Source organism: Mesocricetus auratus, unplaced genomic scaffold (genome assembly GCF_017639785.1).
Source record: "Mesocricetus auratus isolate SY011 unplaced genomic scaffold, BCM_Maur_2.0 Super-Scaffold_100010, whole genome shotgun sequence".
NCBI lineage: Eukaryota > Metazoa > Chordata > Mammalia > Rodentia > Cricetidae > Mesocricetus > Mesocricetus auratus.
In genome coordinates this window covers 72,606,372-72,625,617 of record NW_024429194.1, presented here as the reverse complement: position 1 = coordinate 72,625,617, position 19,246 = coordinate 72,606,372, and the positions used below count along the sequence as shown (strand labels likewise).

At 41.8% G+C, this 19,246-nt stretch overlaps 2 long non-coding RNA genes across 2 annotated transcripts in view; one reads left to right on the top strand and one right to left on the bottom strand.

Moving 5' to 3' along the window:
* The window catches only part of LOC121142901, a 40,817-nt gene that overhangs the window by 13,827 nt on the left and 7,744 nt on the right, over window positions 1-19,246 (top strand). The window lies entirely within an intron of this gene.
* The window catches only part of LOC110340382, a 31,043-nt gene continuing 26,888 nt past the window's right edge, over window positions 15,092-19,246 (bottom strand). Inside the window, exons 3-4 of the long non-coding RNA XR_005880038.1 lie at window positions 15,544-15,658; window positions 15,092-15,212 (exon numbers count right to left, since the gene is read on the bottom strand). This is a non-coding gene — a long non-coding RNA (uncharacterized LOC110340382). The remainder of the gene's footprint in view (window positions 15,213-15,543; window positions 15,659-19,246) is intronic.

The following is a 19,246-nucleotide window of genomic DNA, read 5'->3' as shown; positions in this document are numbered from 1 at the left end:
GTTCTCCATAGTGGCTACCCAAAATGCTGCCGGGCCGGTACTTCCAAAACCTTGGTTGCCCCTTTTCTCTTTAATTTTTCTAGCCTCACAAGGAGCTGTAGGGAGAAGGAGTATCTGAGCAATCCGTTCTCCTGCAGGGATGGCAACAACCCCACTGCCCACTGATGTCATTATTTTAATCTCCCCCTCACTATCCTGGTCTATAACACCGGGGTGTACCTGGATGCCTCGAAGAATAGTACTGGACCGTCCCAAAAGTAGTCCGACCGTGCCTGGGGGCAATGGCCCATGCACCCTAGTAGGGAGGGCCTGGATCCCCATTTCCAGTGTTAGGATTGCCCGGGCAGAGGGAGCGAGGTCCAATCCTGCACTCCCCGAGGTGGCTCTAAGGAGGTCTGAGATATGAAGGGGTTGCTCTGGGGGAGAAAATGAGTCCTGCCACTGCCCAGAGCAGGGGTCATTGCCCCGTACACATTGGTTTTGGGGCCCTGGGGTGGGGCCCTCCTCCCGTTTCCCTGATTATTATTAGCAGAAAGGAAATTTCCCTCCCTGTCAGTTTTAGAGTAGCAGTTATTGGCCCAATGATATCCCCTTCGACAACGGGGGCATAAACCAGGTCTCTTGAGACCCGTAGTACTATTTTGAGGGCACTCTCTACGGAAGTGTCCCTCCCTACCGCAGCTAAAACATGTTTTTCTCCCTCCCAGAGTAGGTCTTTCTTTCCCCACTTGGGGCCGAATAGCAGCAGCTAACACTTGGCCCTGGATGAAGTTCCCATCAATGTCCCTACAGATCCGGATATAGTCATTTAGACTTTTATTGCGATAGGGGCGAAGGGCTTCCTTACAATATTTATTTGCATTTTCAAATGCCATCTGCTTTATGACTGGCATCGCAGGCCCAATGCCCCCAAATATTCTTTCTGCTACCTGACTGAGACGGTCTACGAAGTCTTGAAAAGGTTCAGAAGGTCTTTGAAGGATTTTGGACAGATGATCCCCTCCTTCCTTGGAAGGCAATGCTTTCCAAGCCCCTTGGGCCGCTGCTGCCACTTGGGCATAGAATAGACTGCAATGTCATATTGCATTTGCTGCTGAATGGTGGCGTATTGACCACTCCCTGTAAGCATCTCCACATTTCTCTGGGGCTGTCCGGCCTGTGCATTTCTTTGGGCTGTCTGGCTGCATCTTTCCTGAAACTCACCTCTCCAAATCAAATAATCTCCCCCTGACAGAGCTGCTCTGCAAAGCTGCTGCCAATCGCCAGGTGTCAAATTAAGAGACGCAAAAGATTCCATTAAGGAAAGTGTAAAGGGAGCCTGTGCTCCATAATTTAAAGTTGCCTCTTTAAGTTGTTTTATATCCTTAAAATTTAAAGGGTTATGACGCCGAATGACCTGTCCAGAATTGTTCGGATCTGGAACTTCCATTACTGGGGCCACCACCGGGCAGCATTGGACCCCTCCTCTGGGTCTTCCCTCCAGGTCCGAGAAGGACTGGGTTATCTCATAGGAGGAGTCCCTTTTTTCAGAGTATGGGGAAGGGTTTCTCTCCCTGTCCTGTCTTTCCTTAATTAGAATCTTTTTTAGTTCTTTTTTAAGGGCCGCGATCTCAGCAAGTAACCATTCCTTTTCAGACTGTGACGAGTCTGAGTCTGAGCTACTTCCATTTTCTAAGTCTGATAGAGAAGGATATAACCGATTCTGACCAGAGTCCTTCTTTTTGGGTCGCGCCCGGAGATGTCTACCTGTTTTTTTGTTGTTACTAAGAGACTCCTCCTCATCCTCACTAACAATGGAGCCTCTAGTTTCTGTCACGGTCTCTTCATCATCACTCTCTGCCCCTGAACTCAAGGAGGCTTGAGTCTCAGTCTCTTGTAACTCTAAAAAAGCCTCTTTTGTGTCCTGAACTACCTGGCGGTGACGAACCTTATCTGTCAAAAGTGGTCCCCTCACTAATCTCCATAAGGAGAATGTCGTAGGGGGCAAGGACTCAGATCCCTCTTTTCGTAAAAGTCTATGAAGATCACGTGAACCTCCTCCCAATCTGGAATATTTAAGCTTCCCCCAGTAATGAACCATGGACTGGCTCGTTCGATCGATTTTAGAAAGCCTTCTAGGGTTTTAGACTTGACTGCAGTCCCATGTTCTTTAAGTAACTTTTTTAGTTGATACTGCAATGATTCTAGCTTCCCGGAACTATTCCCCATATTTTCTTAACCCCGTCCACTTACCTCGCTTTCACGATCTCAGTGGGACCTCCAATTGTCACGTCTGCTGCGCGGCCTGTGTCCGAGAACGTGCGGAGGGTGTTGGGGATTGACAACACAGAGACTCGTTCAATGATATAAAGAAAACTTTAAACAGGCTCCAAAAAGGTTCAAGAAAACCTCCTAAGAAAAGCTCCCACCAGAGAAGCTTCTGCTCTCTCCTCTCCCCTGGCTGGTTCTGCTCTGACACCAGAGGTGGATGTGTGTGGGTTTTTGAAGGTGCGGTTAGTCTTTGGACAAGGTCGAGGTCAGGGCGGTTTCCGTGGGAAGGCCTTTCCCAGGAACTTATTGTATCGTTTTAGTAAACATGTTTTTACTAAACATTGTCTTACAGCTGCCTACTCCCAGGCAGAAGGGGAAGTGGGTCTCTGCTCAAGGTCTGGTGTTCCCACAAATAATAAGGACATACTCTAAAAGTCTATATACTCCAGCAAACTGGTAAAGTAATGGATGGATTTGTGTGTGTGTGTATGTGTGTGTGTGTGTATTGTGTGTATGTGTATGTATGTGTGTATATATATATATTACAAAGTTAAATCAAGATCATTATGTAATTTAAACAGAACAATAAACCCTAATGAAGTAGAAACAGTTATTGAAAATCTCCAAATCCCCAAAGCCCCAGGCCAGACAGATTCTGTACAAAATTATATAAGACTTTCAAAAAAGAATTAACACCAGTACTCCTCTAATTATTCCATAATATAGAAACTTAAGACATATACTAATTATTTTTATGAGACAAGTACCCTGATACCTAAACCACACAAAAGCCCAACAAAGAAAGAAAATCACAAATACCCCTTATGAACATAGATGAAAAAATTCTCAATAAAATTCTTGTAAATTGAATCCAAGAATATATCAAAAAGATCCACCATAACTAAGTAGACTTCATTCTATAGATACAGGGATGGTTTAACATACATAAATGGATAAACATAACCCACCACATAAACAGATTAAAATAAAACTCACATTATCATCTCATTAGATGCAGAAAAGGCCTTTGACAAAATCCAACATCCCTTTATAATGAAAGTCCTGGAGAAGAGATACAAGAGACATATATCAACATAATAAAGGCAAATTGCAGCAATCCCACAGGAATATCAACCTAAATATGGAGAAATTAGAAGCATTTCTATTGAAATTGGGAATAGGACAAGGTTTTCCACTCTCTCCACATCTATTCAATATAGTACTTGAAGCCTTAGCAAGAGCTTCTTTGGCAGTAGATGACAATTAACAGGGAAACCCACAACTGAATAAGGACTTCAGAATCCTCAGTCCTAAATGGAATGTCCAAGGCTCAGGGATCTATGAAGAAGAAGAAGCACCCCCCTCCCATTATACCGTTATTCCATTTAAATTCTTTTTATGTTTTAGGAGTCTTCTATAGTCTTAAGCTTCTAAATAGTTGTTTCAAATGCCTATAGTTAAGTTTTGCAGTCTTGATTATGGCCCCATACCACCAGCGACTTGTCCCCTTATTTTTTATTGACCTGGTATATAAGTGGTGTGGGATTAAACAGAGAATGCAGGAAAAGCAGGGCTCCTGTTTCAAGAATAAATAGGCATCAAGGTTGGTCAATAATTTCCACACCATGATGTTACATTTCTACAACTGCTAAGACTAGAGTTACATAGACATTAAAGTCATATTTGAGTATCAGATGTTGAGTATCTCCCAAAAGGAACTTTGCATATCCTTTAAGCATCTGAGATGAAGTCTAGGGAGGAAAACATACCTTATCATGGCAAAGAATTACTGATGCTCCAGAAGCAAAACCAGTCAGGATAGGCCATGTGAAATCTCTGTTCTCTCCTATTTAGACTATATGCACAATATGTGATATGATTTATTATATGTGAACTATCTGTACAAGAGAAGAAAAATCACTTAGAAGTAGTTACAGTAACAGGCAAACAGCCCCAAGCCTGTGTTCTACATTAAATATAATAGAAGGTAAATTACCAATGTTTTAAAATTTAAAACCACTCTTTCCCACTGGGCAGCAGTGGTGCACATCTCTGCTCCCAGCACCCAGGAGGCAGAGGCAGGTACAACTCTGTGAGTCAGAGGCCAGCCTGCTCTACAAAGGGTTCCTGATCAGTTAGGGCTACACAGAGAAACCCTGTTTTGAAAAACAAAACAAACAAAAACATGATTCTATTAAATAAAACCATGAAATTGCAAGTACAGCCATTCCTGCTGTGGAATAATCCTTATAGACAGTAAAGATTTGTCACTTGAATTGGTTTAATAAAACATTGATTTTACCCAGTAGCCAGGCAGGCAGTTTAGGCAGGTCAACCAAACTAAGGATGATGGGAAGGAGGAGGAAAGAGTTTAGAGTCAACAGTCAGATGCAGAACCAGTCAAACATAGAAAATGGGATAGAGGTAAAAGCCACGAGCCACGTGGTAAAATGTAGATGAATAGAAATGGGTTAATTTAAGTTGTAGGAGTTAACTAGTAAGAAGACTAAGCTATTGGCTGAGCATTACAATTCATATTCAGCCTCTGAGTGGTTATTTGGGAACTGGCAGGTGCGGGAGGAACATCCAATTACAGAATCCAGAGATATGAATGTCAGAAATATGCACCAGACCACCTTAATTTTGCCTCAAAACATCTTTTCTTTTTCCCATGCACCATATACATGTGTCAGTGTTTGCTATTTGGTATTTTTAAGTTTACCTAGACCCTGAAAATGTCCACAATAGACATTCTAGTCTTGAATAATGCCAATCATACCACTTCTCCCTCCATATTTACTGCTGAGAATTTTTAGATGTTGTACAATGGTGCCAGCATGTACAGCAATCATCCAGGGACTTAGCTGACCTACCAACACTATCTCTAGCCAACTCTCCCTTTGTAGCACAAATGATAAAAACCCGGAGAGAGATATTGGGGTTCAAACTGAAGAACAGAAAAGCAAAGCAGTCAACTACTAGAGAGTTCTTATCTGTACCAAGGCTGAGGCAATCCTGTCCTCAGTGTAACTGAAGACTGAATATACTGCACTCCTGTCTCCACCCGCCTTATAGGCCTCTCCAGCTCTGGGGTTAAAGGTGTGCAACACCACCTCCCAGCTTCTATGGCTAACTAGTGTGGCTGTTGGCATTAAAGTATGTGCCACCACCACCTGGCCTGTATGGCTGACTAGTGTGGCTACCTTTGCACTCGGAACTTCAGGCAAGCTTTATTTGTTAGATCAAAAACAAAATATCACATCCCTTCATTCAATTTCTGATATAAATTTCCCTACTTTCTCTTTCAACAAAGAGTTTCTACCTCCTATGTATTAAAGAAAAGGAATGCTGCCCAAACATGAGCTCTCTCGATATCCTCCATTTGTTAGCAACTTGTCTGAAATCAGCTCACTCCTCATACGTCCTTTTTCTTTGGAGCTTTCTTTCTCTCTCTCTCTCTCTCTCTCTCTCTCTCTCTCTCTCTCTCTCTCTCTCTCTCTCTCTCTCTCTCTCTCTCCTTCCCTCCCCCCTTTCCCTCCCCCTCCCCCTCTCCCTCTCCTGCTCCCTTTCCCTCCCTCTCTCCCTCTCCTTCTCCCTTTCCCTCCCCCTCCCCCTCTCCTTCTCCCTTTCCCTCCCCCTCCCCCTCTCCTTCTCCCTTTCCCTCCCCCTCCCCCTCTCCTGCTCCCTCTCCCTCCCTCCCTCCATCCCTACCCTCCTCTCTCTCTCTCTCTCTCTCTCTCTCTCTCTGTCTCTCTCTCTGCAATCTCACTCACTCACACAATGTAACAACACATAGATCTCATACCTTGTTCCCCTACACTGTCATGTGACTGTGAGGTGCTCTCAACTAATGCTTTACATTGAATACCTTTATATTCTTTTAAGTTTCCTCTACTTGTGCAGAAGTTGAGAGGGTCTAAACATTATTGAGTAATTGTCTGAAGTGAGCATTTTCTTGCTTTGCATAGCAATGAAATCCATACTCCTTTGACTGTATGGCTTCTAATACTCTACCAGACCCAGTGATACACCTGCTTTAGCTGTTTTACTTAGAAGTTTGCTTATGATCTGAAATGAACCAGAATTTTTCTGCTTCTCCCAACAACAAGCCAAATGAAAGATTCCTGCCAATAGACATCTTCAATGATAACCTACAGTTGCTAAAGCACTCTCCTGAGACAGTCTCCCTCTACTGAGCCAGGACCTACAATCAAGAAGGCAGGCCTCCCTCTAGGCCATACTAGCCAGCTGTCACCAAATGTTTCCAGCTAACTGACAGTTCTGGTGGAAAGCTGGAATCCAGAAAGGGTGACTCAATTCAAAGGCGGTTTACCTTTTTCTGAGCAAAGGACAGACAAAACACCAAATGCATATTTTTATTCACAAAAAGTAGCATTTGTCAAAATCATCTTTCTTTAGACACTTTAGTGGAAATCTTTGGCAGGCACATGCACTAATAATTTCCATATTAATTTGATATTTAATAGTTTTATTTTATCCTGTAACTCTTTACACTGCTCGGGTGGCACTGCTCAGGTGGCACTTTTGTGCATAAGTCATGTCTCCAGAATATTTTCCAAGGACAAGGCCATCTCTGTTCTGTCTGAAGTGCTCTGAGGTTCTCCCTGGTATGCTATGCCAAGACTGGTAGGAAAAGGCCCAGGAACTCTGGACCACTATTTGGTGGCTTCTTGCAAAGTTGAGCCATGTAGATCCGGAGCACCTAAGCACGGACAAACCACAAGGCACAAGAAAAGCCAATGAAAGTTTTCAAAGCTGAGAATTTTTATTGTTTTGGCCAAATCTGCTTTATTAGGAGAGACCTTTGAATTTCACAACCATTGTTAAAATGCTGCTAAATTATACTTTCTTTGTGTATTCCAAAATAAACCTTGGAACATATATTTTTAAAGTCCTTTGTTGATAATGATAATCTGGCTGCCAAGTCTTTTAAAAAGAGAGTGGAAAACATGTGTCTCGAGGGGGAAAAAAAATCATCATTTCTCTCTTGAGACATTACATAAGGACAAGGAGCAGGGTCCTGGGCTTGGAAGTCTAAGCTAGGTTCCTGCTCCCATTAAAATTCATATCACATCCAGGTCTGTTTCTGCTCCAAGCTGCCATGTTTGATCTGATAACTTATCAGTCAGATTTCAAGTAGCACTCCTTTTACACATAAGACTGTGATAAGGTGTCCTACAGAGCCATCAGACTAATTTGGTTTTTTGTTTACTCTTTCCAAACTGCCTTTGCAGGAGACTGGGTAGCCCTGGGCAAGCCCCCAGGCTCCTCAGCAAGTGCTGGCTGCCCTTCCCTCACCCCAGTCCCGCTGTCCTCCAGGCTCCCTTCGCCAAAAGGAAGCCATTCAAACTCCACGGCCATAGCATGCTTACTTCTTTCCTCCCTTTCCCCAAGAGAAAGTCTCAGAGGGGTTTTACTCAATACCCAGAGATGCTGAAGTGATACAGGAGCGGTATGATAATTGCGTGTGAGCTACAGTTCAGGCTTAATGAACATTATGTTTATGAAGAATGTAGCTCTGATTTCTAAAAGCACTTTGGTAAATTATACAAATTAAATATTCATTACTTTGTACTTCATCAGTTCACATTTGGAACACTTTTTCTTCATTATAGTAGCCTGGAGTAAAAGCTTTTAAAAATACCTTTTATTCTGTTATTTTTCAGAAACTTTTTACTTAGGGCCAAAATGTATCCTCACCGCCCCCCAACACTCAGAGCCTATGATAATCATATTCATTTTTTAAAATGTAAGAGTAAAAAGGCAACTAGACACTTATTTAACACAAAGAAAGTAACTATGTATCTGTCTGTGATTCTTATTGCAATAGTCAGCATAAAAATATGCAAAGGTTTAATTCTGGTTTCCATGCAAAGTTTATTTACCACCCTTATTCCAACAAAAGAAATGTAATTTCATTAGGAACAAACCTCAGAACGAAAGGGAAGACACTGCAGTTACAAAGAATGAATGCCATCCAGGATAAGAATAACCTCAGCACGATTTAGCAGCCACCAGGCACCAGGTTAAAATCCTTAAGCAAAGGCTGCTTACTCCCTACTGAAGTAGGTTACGAATGACAGCTCTTCTAGACATGTGGACATTAAAATAGAAGGGAGGGCTATGATGGGGCTGCTCAGTTTTCACTCTCAAATACTCTAGTCAGCTAAAAATGCACTCTTTTCCTGGACATATTCTGCAAGCTGACAATGAATAAGTTCTGGTAGGATTCAGTCACACCGCAAACAGCTGGCCAGGAAATAGATTTGAGGACCAGGGAAATGCTTCCAATTTAAAATGGCTGCATTTTCTTTTTCTTTCTTTCTTTCTTGAATAGGAAACTTAAACAAATGATAATTCATGATGGGTTTTTTTTTGTTTTTTGTTTTTTGTTTTTTACTAAGAGATGTTTGGGAGAGAAGTGAATTCTAAAACTGATTTTTAAAACATTACAGATAAAATTATCTCAAGAGAAAGGAGAGTATAAAAAAATACCAGACTAGGTGACAGAAGAGACAAGAGGGAGTTCAGACTACGTCTTTCAGCCTTTAAGGCTTTTTTACAATTATATTTTAAAATTTAGTGTGTGTGTGTGTGTGTGTGTGTGTGTGTGTGTGTATGTGTGTACAGCATATGTCACAACACAAGTGGAGGTCAGAGGACAACTCGGGTTTTCAAGCGTGGTGGCTGGTGCTTTTACCCACTGAGCCATCTTGCTAACTGCTTTTGTTCATGTTTTTTTTTTTGTCTTTTTCTTCTAGTCTTCATAGCATCCCCTAATCTCTTTAAATACCTATGATCTAATCTAGCAAATAACAATAATACCTTTCTCTGACTTGCAGTGCACATACAGTGAGATAATAAAATTGATACTAGAAACTAGAGGGTTGGAGTGATTGCTCAGCAACTAGTCACCGTATATAACCATGAGGACTAATGTTAAGAGCCCAGACCCACAAAAGAAGCTAGGCACAGTGTCATCTACACCTTTAACCCCTGTGGAGGGTGTGGGGTGGGATAAGACCAAAGGTTTGCTGGCTGCCAGCTTAGCCAAATGCTTGCATGTTCCAGGCACGGGAAGAAACCCTGTCTCAAGGGGATAAGGTAAAAAGAGATGGAGTAAGGCATTAAATGCCTCTGTACTGCATACATGTACACACGGGGGTGCAGGCATGCAAAACACACACACTCTACCAGAAACATAAAAGCTCTTCACATGTCAAATATTCTATAAAATCGTGATGTGGAAAGCTCAGATCATGAGCTGTGCATGTTCACACACTAAAATATCATTAACACAGTATGAACTCCAACAAGTGACCCTGAATAGACTCAGCAAGTAGTCTTTATATGTGAATTAATGTATGTGTGTGATGATATCAATTAAAGAATAAGAAGCACACATTTGAGAGGGAGTAGGAGGACATGGGAGAGCTTCAAGGGAGGAGGAGGAGAGGGGATGACGTAAGTATATTTTAATTTAAAATAAAACAAATTGCCGGCTCTGATTGAAAGCATAAGAACCGAAGAGACAATTGCAGACAGGTGACCGTTCCTTCTCAGTGCTAACAAATCAAATTCTCTAAGCCTGTTTTGGCAAGATGGTTTTTATACAACATTCATATGAGAGCTTACTGCTTTTCTTTGTTTTGGCATCTATTTTAGCTAACTTTTCTGCCATTATTAAAAATAGTAGAGTTGCAAGAGGGGTCAGATGATGTTTGGAGGGAGGGCAGTAGGCAGATGGTATGAAAGTCAGAATGAGGCTGGGGTGGGAGGGTGCAAAGTGAGGCAGGGATGGGGGAGAAGAAAAGTAAGACCAAGTGTGTTGAAAGATGACATAATGAACCTGTTGTGAACCCAAAACACACTTTAGCAGGAAAAACAAGGGAAACGAACACATCTAACCCTGTGGGTATTAAATCTACTGATGTCCAGAAAAGGGCTCCGGGAAAAGAGGACATTAGCAACGTAGTGACACAAGGAGCTTGGATATATAAAACACAGACAGACAAGGAAAAACAGAGCTGGCAAGGGGTTTGCTTGCATGACACATTACAAAGCAGCTCTTGGAAGCAACAGAAGGAGGTTTAAAAGCAACCTAAGACTGGCTGGAACCAGTCTTTTGCGTGTTCCAAGGAAAGTGATGAAAAGATAGCTGTAGAAGCCGAAACAGCAGCCTGTAAATAGAGTCTGACATTTGAGGATAGGAAAAACTAAACCACAAAGTGTTCTTTTTCTTTGCTCTCAACACAGAATGTCCATGATCATGATTAATGGAGGGATCTTCTCCTACTCTCCATCCAAGTAAGGCAGAAGACACCTGCTGGGGTCTTCTAATCACTTTCAGTTCTGACACTGTTTACTTAGTGATGGCATCAGATCCCTCAGGTGGATGGTTGGGACTCCCCAAACTGTCCCTTCCAAAGCATGCTTGGTTGGTTTTTGTCAACTTGACACCAACACAGACATATCTGGGAAGAGAAAAATCTTTAATTTAAAAAAAAAATGCCTCTTTAACATTGGCCTGTCAGCAAGTCTATAGGGTATATTCTTGATTAACAATGGCTGTGGGAGGGCCCAGCTCCTCAGAGGCACAACCACCACTGGGCAGGTGGTCCTGGGTTGTGTAAAAAAGAAGATTAAGCAAGCCAGTAATCAGCTCCCTTCCAAGGCCCCTGCTTCAGTTCCGGTTCCTGATTGCTGCCTTGATTTCCTGCCCTGACATCCCTTCATTAATGAACTGTATGCTGTCGACTGAAACAAACCCTTTCCTCCCCAAGTTGCTTTTGGTCATGATGTTTATCACAACAATAGAAAAGTCACTAAGACAAAGACAACCATCAACCCTAGGCTGTGACCTCTGCCTCCCATCAACTAGCTGTAAGCCAAGATTCTCAACATCTCCCTCCTAAACTTGTTTAACTTTTGCTGGAGCAATTCACAGAACTTGGGAAAATTGTGTGTGTGTGTGTGTGTGTGTGTGTGTGTGTGTGTGTCCACCTATTAGAAAGGTTGCTTTAATGGATGTAAAGGAACACTGAAGTCAGAAAGATGCATGGACAAGCCATGAGGGAGGTTCCTGGTGATTCTATCCTCTCTCTTAGGGAGACACCTCTTGTTTAGCTTTCTGGAGCCTCTGCAAAGCCAGTCCTTCAGGGATTTTGCAACTGCTTCATTTCACAGGGGTAACTGAATAAATCATCTGCAGCTGGGGATCAACTCATAGCCCAAGCTCCATTCTTCCCCAGAGGTTGGTGGGTGAGACAAAAAAATCCCAAATCTTTAACATATTGTTTTCTTTGGTGAACAAGTCCCCTCTTGGCTACTAGGGAACCCCATATACTAGGCATCCCACTAGCAAACAAAAGACACCTTTTCCCTCCCAAGATTCCAAGGATTTTAGAAACTACATAACAGCGAATGAGGACAAAGAGTGGGTGTCTATTTTACAAAACCACAAGTATGTTTAAGAGAAACATGACAGAACTTAGGACACAGAGGGAGGAGAAAGATTGCCCTAAGTTCAAGGCCAGCCTGGCTTTTACTGTGAAACTCAGTCTCAGAAAAGTTCTTTTTAAAAAGGAAGGAGAGAAGAAGAGAAAGGAAGGAAAGGAAGGAAGAAGGAAGAAAGGGAAGGAGGGAGGGAAGCAGGGAGGGAGGGAAGGAGGGAGGGAGGGAGGGAGGGAGGGAGGGAGGGAGAGAGGGGAAAAGAAAATGAAGAAAAGAAATCCACATTTGACAGTTAATTCATTTGAAGGAGAATGATATTGGAGAAAAATCAGATAATAGAAGTCAGTATAATAGGATAACTGTGGGTTTTCATAAAAGATAAGAATGACAGGGTCTGATAAATATTAGGACTGATTCAGGGTTGAGAGATAGAGAGATCTTGTCTCTGCTGATCTACATTTAGTCATGACATTAATCTCTGAAAAGAAATCTCTTTGTTTAATGAGCTTGTTTTAAAAAAAAATCACAGAATCTTGATTTCTAGCTGTGTTGGTTAGGGTTTCTGTTGTAAAGAGACGCCATGGCCATGGCAACTCTTATAAAAGAAAGCATTTAACTGGGGCTGACTTACAGGTTCAGAGACTTTGTCCTTTATTGTCCTGTCCGGGAGCATGGAGGCACACGGGCAGACATGGTGCTGGAGAAGCTGAGAGTCCACACCACGATTCACAGGCAATAGGAAGTGACTCTGAGCCTGGCTTGGCTCTCTGAAACCTCAAAGCCCACCCGCAGTGAAACACTTCCTCCAAGAAACCACACCTTCTAATTTTTTCAAATAGTGCCACTCCTTAAGCGTTTAAATACATGAACCTATGGGGATCGTTGTTATTCAAACTCCTACATCAGCTATCCCAACTAGCCATCTACCTTTTGAGTTTCCTCACCAACATCCCAACCAACTGCATATCTCGCTTTGCCTTACCATCTCCAGGATAAGATACTCACTACTCACACATATGCCACACTCAGCACACTTTTTGTGAGAAAATTCTGTTTGCTACACTGAAATAGACTTCCAAAGTTTCTTCCCATTGGGCCATTTCTAACTCCTTTAGATTTTCAGGCTAATGCCTTCCTAGTCTCCTGAGTTCTGTGCACTTTCATTACTGATATTGCACAAATGTTTACACAGACATGTCCCTTTTATTTTCAGAGTGATGCCAAAGGTCTTCCGCTAAACTCTGGGGTTCTGAAACAAGCACACAGCTTCATATTATGGTTCAGGTAGGAAATGGTCCCCAGAGCTCATGTGTTAACAGCTTGTTTCCCAATGCAGCAACATCCACAGGGCTGCTTCCTAGAGATGTCTGGATCAGGAGGACTCTGACCCTGTCTGTGGACTAACACATTAACAGGTTTTCTGCCCCTCACCCTACCCCACCTCATCCCCAAAATAATACATTTCTCTGCCGATGCAATAAACCCGATCAAGCAGAATTAAATTATAACAGGTATATTTGAACAATGCAACTCTGGGACAAGTCCTCAAGTCCCAGAGACAGGGGCCAGAGGAGTTGCAACCCCAAACAAAAGCAGGGGTATTTTATGGGTTATAGGTGAGGGGTGATGATATGTCTGCCACAAGCTGGGTTTGAGCCCAAGTATGGTCAAAAACTGAAAGCTCAGGTGGGACTTGGGCAACAGGCAAATTCAGGGAAGGAAGTTGCAGAACTAGGCTTTTTTTTTTTTTTGCACCTTTCCTTTGTTTGGTGACTCTCTGAGCAGGCAGGGTTGGGAGGGGAGGAAAGGGGGCATCCCTGATCATGCAGGGGTGAGCTGGATGTTCCAACCGAACACCCATGTGTGGATTCTTAAGTAGATGAAATTACAGCAAGGTGCTAGAGAGTAAGATGGGTCTAGTTGTTCTCATTCTTTCTCTCCCTCTCTCTCCCCTTTCCTCCCTCTCTCTCCCCTTTCCTCCCTCCCTCTCCCTCTCTCCCTCCCTCCTCCCTCCCTCTCTCTCTCTCTCTCTCTCTCTCTCTCTCTCACACACACACACACACACATTTTTTCACACATGTTTACAAAACAGTACATTTCCATATGGCCTTTTCAAACATCCTCAGCTCTAGTTAGCTCTTCTCCCCACCCTGCCTCACTCCCCTCCCCCACATTCCTCTCACCACTCACTTCTCAGTTACCAGTCAGAGCAATACCCACAAGTCACCGCAGCATGCACCTCTGTGGGCTCTAATGAAGAGACAAAGCTCAATGATGACCAGCATGCTTCTGGGAGATCAATGTGAACAATCAGAGAGTTAAAATCTATGGAGAGACAGTCACAGAGGGACCCCCCCTCAAGCTTTTTCAGAGATTTATTTCTATGAACTCTACCAGGTAATGACAATGAATATCAGACAGAGGTTCTGCTTTTACTGCTTCTGCCATGGAAATGAGGAAATTAAACTGTAATTATCATCATCATAATCATGATAACGACGGTAATTTGTGTGTGTGTGTGTGTGTGTGTGTGTTTCTGTGTGTGTGTAAGAGAGAGAGAGAGAGTTGGCATACATGTGTATGTGCATGTCAGAGGACAACCTCAGGTATCATCAGTGTTCAGGAATATCACCAACCACGGGCTCTCCCACTGGCCTGGAGTTTACCGCTTAGCTAGGATGGCTAGCCAGCAAGCCTGGGCCTCCGTCCTTCTTCCCCTTCCTCAGCTCAGGGATTACAGGTATACAGCACCACATCCAGCATTTTCTCTTGGGTTCTGGGGAACTTTACTGACTGAGCCATCTGGTCAGCCTGAAAACCGGTTTTAAAACACACCAGAGTGCTCTGATCTTCACAGATGGTGGGGAAGGGGCCCAACTCCAGGTCCTCTTGCCATTGTGTCCCACAGAAAGGTGAGAGTGTTCTCTTGGGCTGAACTGGAAAATAGATAAAGTTCAAATTCTGGTGTCTAGGTCCTGCATAAGAGCAACACCTAATCTTAGGACAATAATACACCTCCCTTCTCCCACAAATCACCACCACATGGCCAGGGAGCTACTTGCCTGATGGGGGATGTACATCTGTATACATGTTTCTCTTATTGGTTGATGAATAAAACACTGATTGGCCAGCAGCCAGGAAGTATAGGCAGGGCTGCCAGACCAGGAGAATTGTGGGGAGAGGATCAGAGAGAAGCCACCAAGGAGATGCCATGCAGCTATTGGGAAGATAGGATGCTGGACATTCTCTGCTAAGATAAGACCATGTAAAAATACATAGATTAGTAGTAATGGGTTAATAATTAAGAGAGAGCTAGCCAGTAAGAAGCCTGAGCCATTGGCCAAACAATTTATACTTATATAAGTCTCTGTGTGTTTATTTGGGGCTAAACAGATGTAGGATCAAGCTGGAAAGAAACTCCTTCTTCACTTGCCGTGGCTCTTATCCTTTCTTCAACAAAAAAGGAAAACGGAAGCAGAGAAAAACCCCTGGAAGAGAATGGACACATATGAGAAGCAATCAGACATGGATGGAATGTTGGGTCAAACAAAACATTCTAAAGCAGTAATTGACATGCCGAGGGTTCAAACGGAAACACAGACAACATGAAAACACAGATGGATAATAGGCAGGATGGTGAGGATCCTAAGGACAAACTCCAAACAGAAATGTTCGAGACCTACAGCCCACGACGGGGATAAGGCATGCTTCATTGTGGACTGCCTAACCAAGGGAGAAATCCCTGAACCCCAAGAGATGGCAGCACTAGCCTCCGGAACTGACAGGAAGGGAAGAGAAGGAAAACACACACATACCCACCTGTTGCTGGATAGCTTCTAGTGGGGACTGACACGTGTAACAATGGTGCCAGGAAGAGGGTAGGAAGTACAATACCGGACAGGTGACTCTCTCCCAGCCAGAGATCACAGACACTCTGAGAATAAGCACAAAGATATCAAGTCTAGTTTTATATCAAAGTCAAAGAACAGTAAAAGGACCAGTGTCAGTGGAGACAAGGTGCATTTATTTCTCTCATAAAAATACAAATTTTGCATCCTTTCCATGTGATCTTGGAACTGTGTCATCAAGGAAATTTCTTTGAAATACCATTTCTCGGTGTTGTATTTGGTATGGACTTAAGGAAAGGACAAAAGTCACATTTTCCTCAGGAAGATGGGGATAATGAAAACTGAAACAACAATTAACAGTGTTTACTTCAGAACTCAAGTATAGGAACTATCAAGGGGAGGGAGAGGAGAGGGGGAGGGGAAGGCGGCACTCCTCCTGATTTTATCTGTAGATATCATTTTGAATTTCAAGTTCTGACAGTCCCTGTTGAATTTTTCAAATTATGGTCATAATAAGCTATGTTCCCAAATGGCTATGTTATCAGCTATGTAAAATCAGAGGCATAATTTCAGAAACGGAGGTAAGTGAGGCACTTTGTTTCATTTACATTGACAGAACAATGCTAGTAGTGCAAAATACAGTCCTATGCTTGCCTCATAATTGTGCAAATCAATAATACATGAGCACACGGGGGTTCTTTTAATGATTTGAAATTTATTATAAAATTGTACATACTTTGAGATTCTTTTCAAATTAAGACATCTTTTATATGTGAGAATCAGATGTTTTAACACAACTACAAATTAGTCTTAAAATCTGGTTGCTGAAACAGAATTCATTAAAACTGATTTGAAATGTTTGAAAGCCTTCAACTATTAGTTTTCAAAAGTGCATGGTAAGTTTGACTAGAGTTAACTCTATCGTACAGGAATTGGGAAATGGAAACTACAAGCCAGCTCGGCTCAGCCACGCCTCAAAGCCAATCAGTGCTTTTAACCTTTTTATCTTCAGTTATGATTATTTTCCACCTAGCATCCCCATTCTACCTAGTGACCAGAGTTTCATCTTTATGAATGCAGAAGAAAACCGCTTTTCTCTACCGATTTATACTTCTCCTGAATCAGCTTGTATTTCTTCGGCAGCCACAATCCCGCACACACATTTGAGACAGATTTTAAGAAAGGCTTTATTTTTACATGCTCATCTGAGTCCTTAGAATGTACTTATGCCTGTCACCCCATACAGAAAACATCTGGTTTATCACACAAATCCCATGCTTCTTCTAGGCGGCCACATCTTTCCAGGCAACTGCATCCCTCCTTGGAGCATGGGCTTTCAGATGGGCTTCAGTGGAGTCCCAGTGATCTGAGTGGTGGTACCCTGGGGTTAAGCCCTATAACATTAACACAGAGTTCTTAGTGTGACTTCCTTGGTTGACATTGATTTCTCCATCAAGAAAGGTTCAGGAATGAGTTCAAAACTGGCTGCATTAACCCTGAAAGTGTTGGCTGACAAGTTTCAGCCCTGGATGCACTATGGGATGTTTTCCAGTTGGCACATTGTACCTTATATACTCATGGGGTTCTCGTGGCATGAATCCAGAAGACATGGTAATTTTCTTCTGCCTCAGGAAACAGGCCTTCTGGTGTTGAACAGCATCTAAACATCTAAACTCCTTACTCAAGGATCCTCATTGTCATCTATGTCAATTCCATGCTCCCCCCACCCCCAATCTTTATCACCCTATGGTAAGGGCAAATTCCTTGAAATTAGGCACTTTGCCCATGGAGACTGTCATGCAAAACTCTTAGCCAGAGACTGCCAGGTCATGGATTCTGAAACCACATCCAAAAGGCACTGAGAATTCTCTGTGGTTCTTTAGTCTCTAGTGTGAACTTAAAATTACATTGAATAATTTAAAAACTTATAGATAACTTGAAATAGTCCAGAAGCATAATTTATATACTTTTCATATTTTAACTTTGAAGCATTTTAATACGATCCACTTGGTTATAAAATAAACTTGTCATTTAATAACCATAAATTATATAGATAATTTCCTCTGCATTATCAATAAATTTAACTTCAGTATAATGTTTTATGTACTTGATTAGAGAAACTGGGGTATTGTTAAATTGTTTTAAAGTCTATTTTCTGATTCCTTTTTAGCATAAGCACTTCAATAGTAGTCAAAAATTCTTTTTTTTCTCATGCGAATAGAATTTTAACTATAGGAATTGGGTTTATACCAAGGGTTAAAAAAAGTCCCTCCTGTATCCATATTTAAGACAATGTTCTTAGAATTTTCTGATTACTACATAATTAAACTTGCACCCTTACTGATAACTTTGTTTCACCTATATTATTATTTCTTTAAAAAATTTTTCAGTTAATTTCAGCCAAACTAACTTCCATGGGCAAGTCTGAGCCTGCTTTTCCAGATTAACAGAGTACAAGTTAAAATTTTGTCTCACAGTATAAAACTATCTTTACTCGTCAGTTTTCTAACATGTTCATCCTAGGGCAACCTTTAATAACTTGAGCTCCCGCTCCTCAAAGAGCTCTTCAACTAAATGGCTCCCCTCACATTTCTCAAAGTACTCTTCAGTTAAACTGCTCTCATCTCAAAACAAAAAAAAAAAACCAGTGCATAAGTATGTTATAAAAAAATTAAATAACTATCGTCTATAGATAATTCCTGTCTGGAAAGCAACATTGATGGGAGTAATAAGGAACATGCAACCATAACTAATGCATTAGTATCTAAGAAAGTAATAAATGGTTTATCCTAAAACTCTGCAGTATCTGAATAAAGATATCTATGTATACAGGAGACTTTTAAAATATGATCTTGTAGCTTTATTCCAAAAGTAAAACTCTGCCACATATATTATGTATATTCATATATTCAATCAAGAAATAAATAAAATCTCGATATCATAAAGCAAGTAAAAATTAATTTGGCCTATGTCAATATTAGTAGAGCACATAAAGATAATGTGAGGATGAGGATGCAGGTGAAATCTCGGATTAATGAAGAGTCTGATGTAAGTTGGTGTGACCCTGGCACGCAGAAGAGACAGAACAGAAAACCCATAAATATACCCTTTAACATGCAGTCAGGTTTTTTTTTTCATGGAGAAGCCAGACCATTCAGTGGGGAAATGACCATCTATACAACCATAGTGTTGGATAAACTGGATATTCATGTGCCAGCCTTCCCGAAAAAGATAGTAAAACAACTCAAAATGGAAACAACACATAAAACTGCAAAACCCAGAAGAAAATATCAGGTAATTTCTTGGATATGTCATCAATGGTACAGGTACTACAAAAGGAAAATAGTAGGTAAACTGGAAATCATGAAATAGTATCAGCCACTACTAATAGAGTGGGAAAAATACTTGCCAATAATTTTGTCTGATAAGAGACTTTCCAAGTTTGATTTCTGTTGATAAGATAAACAACGTGACCAAAGGTGACTAGGGGAAGAAATGGTTTGCTTGGTTACAGGATATAGGTCATAATGGAGGAAAGTCAGGACCGGAAGTCTAGTAGAAATGTAAGCAGGAGCTGAAGACAGACCGTGGAAGATCATGTAGCACTGCCCGTAATGGGCTATGCCCTCTCACACCAATCATTAATCAAGAAAATGTCCCTACAGATATGCTTA